Consider the following 8,264-nt stretch of genomic DNA (forward strand, 5'->3'; position numbering starts at 1 on the left):
CAGTTATGCTGAAGAAGTGGATTCGAAATTCATCAGATCATCAGTGATCCCATTGAATGACTGAGCAGACAGAATGTGAATGGAAGCTTCATGCGGACATATGTGTTTTTTTTTGGAAAATTCTCTGCTTTGAAAGGTGATGAAAATTGGACTGAAGCAGTGGCAGAAATTACCTTTATTGCTTGTTCAACTGGTGAACATCACTGCTGTTAATCATGTTAGTGCTAACATCACGGCTCCTCAGTCGTTAATTGCGCGTCGGGCCTGTGGTGCAATGAATAACGCGCCTGATTACGGATCAGGAGAACGTAGGTTCGAGTCCTACCTGGCTCGAGCGAAGTGTACTCGTTTATTACTAATCACAAACTGATTTTTCTGCAGCCGAAATAAGGTATGTTTTCTTCATCTGCAGGAACGAGAATGCCTTCATTAAATGCTCCCGAGAGCATGAGAGTCAATGTTCCAGCGTCATCACAGGAGGGAAGCCGAATAGTCGGACACATTGGTCATGGGCACCTTTCCATTTCACAAAGCCACCGATCGCATCACTGTTGCTCAGGGGAATGCTAGGCTTTGAGCATTTTTTGAAACTCTTTGGCCAATGGATTCAGAGAAGAATGAAGAGTTAAATGTCCAACTAATCTTTTTAGAGAGTGATTTCCAGATTCTACCACCCGCAGACTGATAATGTTTTCCAACTAATCTATTCAAAGCTTTCTGCATCTTGTCTGAAATCTACAAACCCTGGTGATCGATCAAGAGCAAATGTTTCCTTCAGTCTGTAATTCCATGCTCCTCATTATTTCGGACACGTCAATCATGTCCTCTCACAATCTGCTCTGCTCTGAGATAACAACCCCCGCTTTGCCTCGGAGAGACCACTCAAAACATTCTTCTGCAGGAAATCCAGAGTGTAACATCGCTATTTGTTTTGGTGAGTATGTCGTAAAATTTACTTGGAATACTTTAGCTAGGTTCACTTCCAGTTTTTAAAACACAAAGAAAATTATTCACAAAACTAAGGAATGAAACACAACGAACAGAATATAGAATATCCACAGAACTCAGCTATCTCAAGTAGATTCATTATGCTTTTCCAAAGATACACAAGATACATAATTAAACCCCATAAACACAGAGTACAAATGAAACAGGTTTACAGGTCGAAATTAGAGAGGCAAAAGAAGAGAGACACGCACATCACTGGCATCGATAGGCACATTGAAAACCTTTGTGTAATTAGGTGTGGCTGATACTTTGGCAATGGTTAACAAAGTATTTAGGCTGTCAAATACCTTTTGAAATTCTTGTGTTCGCTGAAATTTCTTGGCTGTTATTATCAATTCGGTGAGTGGAGCAGACCTACTTCTAACAATCAGCACAAACTTTCAGTAAAAGCCACTCAGTCCAGTAAACCGTAGTACTGTTCTTTTCGTCAACAATGTATAAAAGTCCCCCGTTACTTTCATTTGCGCATCCCGTAGGGCTATTTTTCCGTGTTCAACGACATATCCCAGGAATGTGACTTTAGCTTTGGCAGATTCACTTTCAGCTAGGTTTACAAACCAGTTTGACTTCCGAATTCGATCAAACAAGCTCGATAAATGCTGTACATAATCACTCCATGAGAGACTGATCGTCACCAGACACAATACACATCACACAGTTGCGTAACCAGTAATTACCCTGTCAGTTAACCTCTGAAATGTAAGTGAAGTGTTTTTCGTACAAACGGCATTACTTTAGATTTCTGAAGTACAGTTGGCATTACGAAATAGTCCACACATAACTATTGGGTCTTACCTGGCTTTGGCACCATAATGATGGGTGAACTCCACTCATTGAAACTCACTTCGGTTATGCCATCTTGGCGTATACGTGGTATCTCCATATGAACTTGCACCAACTTTACAGGGTTATGCCTGCAAAGATGTTACAAAATCAGAACAGCATCTCCTATATTTACATCATCTACAATTAGGTTATTAATTCCCAGTTTATTTAGCAGATCTCCCCATGCAAGAGTAAAATTCCTACGATTTTCTTCTGGAAGATAACTGAATAATTATACCAATAACTTTTTCATTGTCCAATTTTATTTCAGGAACGTCCAATGCAGAATTCCCTGACATTGGTTCTTCCCAGTGTGTTGTAGTTAATAACACATTGTCCCCTTGCGTTCATTATCCGCCAAAATAACATTAGCGCATATTCCCATCACACATTCTGTGAGATTCCTTCATGTCAGGAGTTCCTGCCAAGTAGCTAACCTCACTCAATTTCCCCTCAATTTGATAAGGTCTTCTAAACCTTGCTTTAACGTTTCACTGATTCATGAAATTTAAATAAATACATTGTTACCAGTGGCAAAATTCTGATGTTTTTGTTTTTCATACACTTCCTGCTTCATAATTTGCTGCGATCCTTTTAAATGCTCTCTCGACAACTCCCCAACATTATTTAGTCGAACTCTTAAATTGGACACATCGTCCTCTCTGTAATCTGACTGATTAATTTTTCCTTAATAAATTTTAATGGTACTCTTACTTTATGCCCAAAATTGGTTTCAGGTGGACTTAGTTTTGTGGATTCTTTAGGTACTTCTCAGATCACAAACAGCACTGAAGCAACTCCCTTATGGAAATAATCTGGCTACTCCGAACCATAAAACCTCAACATAATCTTTAATAATTGACGTCACCTTTCCAGTGCACCCTGTGATTCTGGATGGTACACAGTAGATTTGATTTGATTTATTCCTAAACTATCTATATACTCCCTGGAAAGTTTGAATGTGAAGTTTGACCCTTGATCTAATTGTATCTCCTATGGTAGTCTTTATCTTTTTTTTAAAATCGTAATTCTTCCTCAATCCTTTTAGCTGTCATATTGCACAATTGAACAGCATTTACAAATCTTGTCAATACATCCACTTATGTTAATTAATACTTATTCCCGTCTTTATTGGATTTAGGGAACCGACACAATGCATCAAGACACTTAAGAAAGATTCGTTGAACGCTGCAATAGATATTAAAGGTGCAGGCTTTATTATTTCCCATGGTTTTCCGTTTAGTTGAAATGCATGACAAGTCTAGCAAAATTCAACTACATTCCTCTGCAATCCAGTCCAGTAAAAATGTCTTTGTATTTTAGCCTCCATTTGCCTCACACCTAAATGATATCCAATTTGTGGCACATGCGGCACTTGCAGCACCAATTTTCTGTACCTGACTGGAAAAAACATTCTGCCCATTTCTCACGTGCTTGAATATGTGTTCGTCTCCATTTCCTCCTTAACATATCATTTGCTGAGTAAAATCGCACAGGGATGCATTCACTCTCCTTCCAAATATATGTCTTCTGATCCAACTGCTTTAAGTTTTCATCTTTCTGCTGTAACTCAGTAGCATAGCTGAGCTGAATATACTTGCATTTTTAACGTTTGTCCCCTGCTGTGTCCCACTTATCTGACAATAAAAATTTTGTAATCTTGATGCATTGTGTAGGTTCCCTACATCCAATAGAAGATTGGAATAAGTATTATCATATTTCAGCCTCCTATTCTGTGCCTTTTGATTTCTCCTGCTTTAGATTGTGACTCTGTGATCGCATAAAGACACAATCTGGGAAAATTCCTTTATCAACGTCCTATAATGCTACTTTTGTCTGCATCTTGACTGGCTTTTCAACTGAAGTATGCAGCAGGCTTACCGGTGATTGAGGTATATCATTTGCAAGCACAAATTGTATTCTTGGAGGTGAGAGTTTGTCCAGAACTCCCACCACAAAGTCCCCACTCTTTTCAGCCCACTCTAGCCTCACTGTACATAACTGAGCAATGTTCCGTCCTACTGAGAATTCCCATACGCATAGTTCTTCAGGAGTACACATTTCCCCATACTTCTGCATCACAGGCAGGCACGATCCTGTGTCTCTTAATATTGTTTACCTCTCTATCTTGTCCTCCTGGCCAAGGTAAATAAACTTTATCTTTGCAGGTATATTATTAAAGCAGATCTGGCACTTGCCCCTTAAAAACCTCTGATCGGTTTGTGCACTCTGATGCAGCTTTCCAGCCACCACTGTACTTTCTATTACCATGCCAACAAAACGTCCAGGCTTGTTTTGTTTTCCTGCATCTGACTTTTCAGTACTTTCCATAGTTCTCCAATACTGATTTCATGTGGCCTACTTTATTGCAATGCAAACCTCAGATCATGTTCCCTTCAAGGTTTTCCTATTTACCCTCTGATAATTAATCCTCATGATCTTCACAGAAATTTAAATATCCCGTTCCACGTGAGGATTTCTCGTTGCCCAATTTCTATCCCTCAGACTTAAAAAGATTCTGGAAGCCCATCCTTATTTTATGCACCAGTTCATTAAAATCAGCCATTTCAGCTGCTAACCGTGTCGTTTTAATAATATGCTCTTCCAGAGTAAGCTTATCTTCAGCCTTTGTCTCCTGCTTTTTAAGGTGAATTCCTTTAATAATTGCCAAATCTGAAGTTCAAACTCTGTCTCCCTTTCTCTCTGCTCTGTTAATCTCTCTTCTTCGAATCGCATCTCAAACTGCTTCAAATCTGGTGTCTTTTCCTTATCTCTTGCGTCTCACCCAAGCTGCTTCATATTCAATTAACGTTTAAACATCTCCACAGATTCTCATGAATTTTCCAGTTTAGTTAAATGCCCAGCTACTGCGGGGAATGACCTCTCCTTTCCTCACAGAAAGAGGCAAATACAACCCCAGCACTTCTGCTAATTCCAAAAGCCTGGCCTTAATCAGTTTTTTGTAAAACTACCAACTTTACATCGTCCATAGCCAGATAACTCTTTGAACCTAAATGTGACATTGCTTTCCCAAGCATTGTCTCTTCCAATCCAAATCGACACCCGAAATAAAGACGCAAGCACATATCAGTTGCTCTTTTAATCCATCAACTATCTTACAATTTGTTATGGGCTGGGTTAAACCATTCAAAACGTTATTAAGCAGAAACCCAGATCGGAACATTATATTCTTTTTCGTTTAGTGTAGAGTGAAAATTACCCGAGTCAGCTAGTTACAAAAAATATTCACAAAATGACGATTTGAAAAAGAAAAAGAGTATTGAATACCCACAGAAATTTGTCTATCCAAAGTAGACTTAATTATGTTGTTCTGAAAGTACACAACAATCCTAAAAAATCCCAGCACCTTAAACACAGTAAAAATGAAAGAAAACTTACGGGTAAAAATTCGAAGGCCAGAAGGAGATATCTTATTAGTTGCAGGATCTAAAAACCGGAAGTCAGCTTTCCAGAATGACCACTCTTTTACCATGAAACAGTTCATTTCTAAAACATTAAGTATTTGGCCTCAGGCCTTAACTGTTGAACTAGAAATGAAAGGCCTCACAGCGAACACTTTATCACTGTTACATTTCATCCAATTCGGAGCCTGAACTGTTTTACAACGCCTTTGATTAAAAAAAAGATATCAAGATACATTATCCTCGAGAAAAAGTGCAGCTCGTGTTTTTTAAAAAAAGGGACCATCTTTGTGACAGCGCAGTCCGTCCAAACAATCTTCATAAGTGAAACTCTTCGAGAGAAAAAAAAAATTGTTGTAGAATTCAGCATTCTCTCAGTTCAACTGAATGTTTGAATATTAAAATTGGTAAAGGAAAAGAGAGAGCTGCAGTTTAATAACTGCTATATTCTGCTTCTCAAAGGAAAAACGAGTTTCATGAAGCGGAATGTTTTGATCAGGCAATGCATGCTCACCTTGTCAAGTGCTGATAGGAATGATGGAATATTCATTGGCTTCGCCATGACTGAACAGATTAAAAATATCATTTTGCCTTGCAAAACAGTTGATGCTCCTGCAGAAAAGTCAATGTGACTCATATTGCCATTTCGTCAATGCCATACACAGCCAATTCATATTGCCAAAGCCATACACAGCCATTTCGGTGTGTATTTCAGAGTCCTGCAACATCACATTTAATTTAATAGGTCTTTCTTGATTGTCCCTTTTAAATATGGCAATCTCCATTTCAGAGTGCGTTGGACAATATTTTACCCACTCACTTACTCATCGGTACATCACTCAATTTTTGTACCCCTACTGCTCCATTCACGACTTATCTACCAAAATGCTTTCACGAAGAAAATGCTTATTTTTAAAACTGAGGACTGAGCTTAACCAATGCCTGTTGCAAATCAGCCGTCATGAGTGCCTGTCACCTTAAACCTGTGCCCTCTAGTTTTGAACTTCACCATCCTGCGCAAACGATTTACTCCAGTTGCCTATCCATGCCCATCATGATTTTATCAACGGTGAGAACGTGACGCGCTGCCTGGAATATTACAGCGAAAAAGTCCCTGCCTACACCATCTCCAAGCTTATCTCAAGCCCTCTGGTTCCCGCAACATCCTTGTAAATCATCTGTGTACAGTTTCAATTTTCACAAAATTCTTCCTGTAGAAGTTGACCATAATTGTAAGCAGTATTCTAAATGTGATCTCACCAATGCTCCATATCGTCACAACATAACATTCCAACTTGGATAATCGACTTTCTGACTAATGACGAATAGCGTACCAAAAACTTTCTTCACCACCTTGTCAACTTGTGACACCACTTTATCTGCTTTTATAAATTTTGCCTTGATTGATAAAGTTGTGATTGTCACTATGTTCTGCTGCCTTCACGGATATCTGGCCCAACATGCAAAGACTTCCTGTTCCTCTGGGTTTCCTCGTGTCCTGCCAATCATTGAGTAACCCATTGACGTGTTACTTCCAATGTGCATCACCTCATGTTTTTCATGATTCGTTTCAACATCCCCTATCTGAATTTGACATTTGAAAAATCCATTTCTGAGCTCCTCCATCCTAAAATGATCTTCCTCACTATTACTGACTTTGCTAATATTTGTATCATTGACAACTCTGCTTATCATTTCCCCCTAATTTGTTCTATATTCTTTACACACATTCACAAACGACATGGGAACGAGCATTCATCCTTGTGTTACGCCTTTGAATACCAATTCCAGTCACACAAACAGACTTCTATCGCCATCATGTGTCTCCTACCACCACCAATCTCAGTGTGGATCCAACTTGCCAGGGGGCCTTTTCACTTGTTTCCTCTTACTAGTCTCCAGAGTGGTGTCGTGTTGAAGTCTATGTGGAAATCCACAAAAAACAACATCAACTTCACTACCCTCGTTAAAAAACCTCATCACTTGCCAATAAAATGTATTCAATCCAATCTGTTAGGCATGACATTCTGTAACAAAACCGTGATGACTCTCCCTGATGAAACCTTGCCAGGAAAAGTGGCAGTTTTGACTTCAAGGTTTGCTCCAAAAGGTTCCCTTCAACTGATGTGAGACTCACTGCTGTGTGATTCTCTGGTTTATCTCTCCCAATCTTGCGTTAGTCCAGTCCACCAAAAACCCAAAGATGAAAGTAAACCATTGCTTAGAACACGTGTTATTTCCTCCCTTGTGACCGAGAGGAACATAAGATACAAGTCCGTCCTGAATTGGGAATATGCCCACTTCAAGCCGGTCAGAACCACAAACACTTCCTCAGTCCCTATGTTAAACTGTTTAAGAAGCTTTCCATCCCTTTTGCTGCATTCTGCCCCCATATCTTACAACAAGAGGACTGTTCGCTTGCTGAACAAGTAAAGTGATTCACTCAGTTATCCCATTTGCTGACACAACTGTTCTGTCACACTGGAGGGAGATCATTCAGAAATTTTAAACCGAAAACGCTGTATTAAGCCTTCGTGCTTATGAATTATTTTGCTTTGATAGCCACAGGCTATTACAGTGAGAAATGGTTTGAATATTCTCCAACTGAAAAATATTCACTTAATTCAAACTTTCGTGGATATTCCTATCTGTTCACCTCTGATATGACGGACATTTTGGTCTCTGTTGTTTATCAGAACAGAGCTGCGGCACAAATCCCAAGCCCATGATTTCTATTTTCATTGACCTACGAAGTCGATGCCAATGGCTCACATAGTAATGAGATTCATCAACAAGAGAAACTTTCAGGATTAAAAGAGTTCTGTCTTATGTGCGGGGGGTCATTACACAAGCACTCCTCAGGGTCAAGAACAAAAGATGCTGGAAAGAGAAATTCAGTCCAGTGACCCCGTCCTTGGCATTGATGGTTTCCCGGAATATATTGGTCTATATGCAGAAGAAATGTGGGGGCGCAGTAATTAAGAGGAAACGAGATGTTGGGATAGAGCC

General features: G+C 39.4%; 1 non-coding gene across 1 annotated transcript; it reads left to right on the forward strand.

Annotated features, from left to right (window-relative positions):
- Nucleotides 1-260: 260 nt before the first annotated feature.
- On the forward strand, nucleotides 261-333 carry trnar-acg (transfer RNA arginine (anticodon ACG)). Its single transcript has one exon. It is a non-coding gene; the product is annotated as a tRNA-Arg (tRNA).
- Nucleotides 334-8,264: the final 7,931 nt, after the last annotated feature.

Source organism: Chiloscyllium punctatum, unplaced genomic scaffold (assembly GCF_047496795.1).
Source record: "Chiloscyllium punctatum isolate Juve2018m unplaced genomic scaffold, sChiPun1.3 scaffold_156, whole genome shotgun sequence".
Taxonomy (NCBI): Eukaryota; Metazoa; Chordata; class Chondrichthyes; order Orectolobiformes; family Hemiscylliidae; genus Chiloscyllium; species Chiloscyllium punctatum.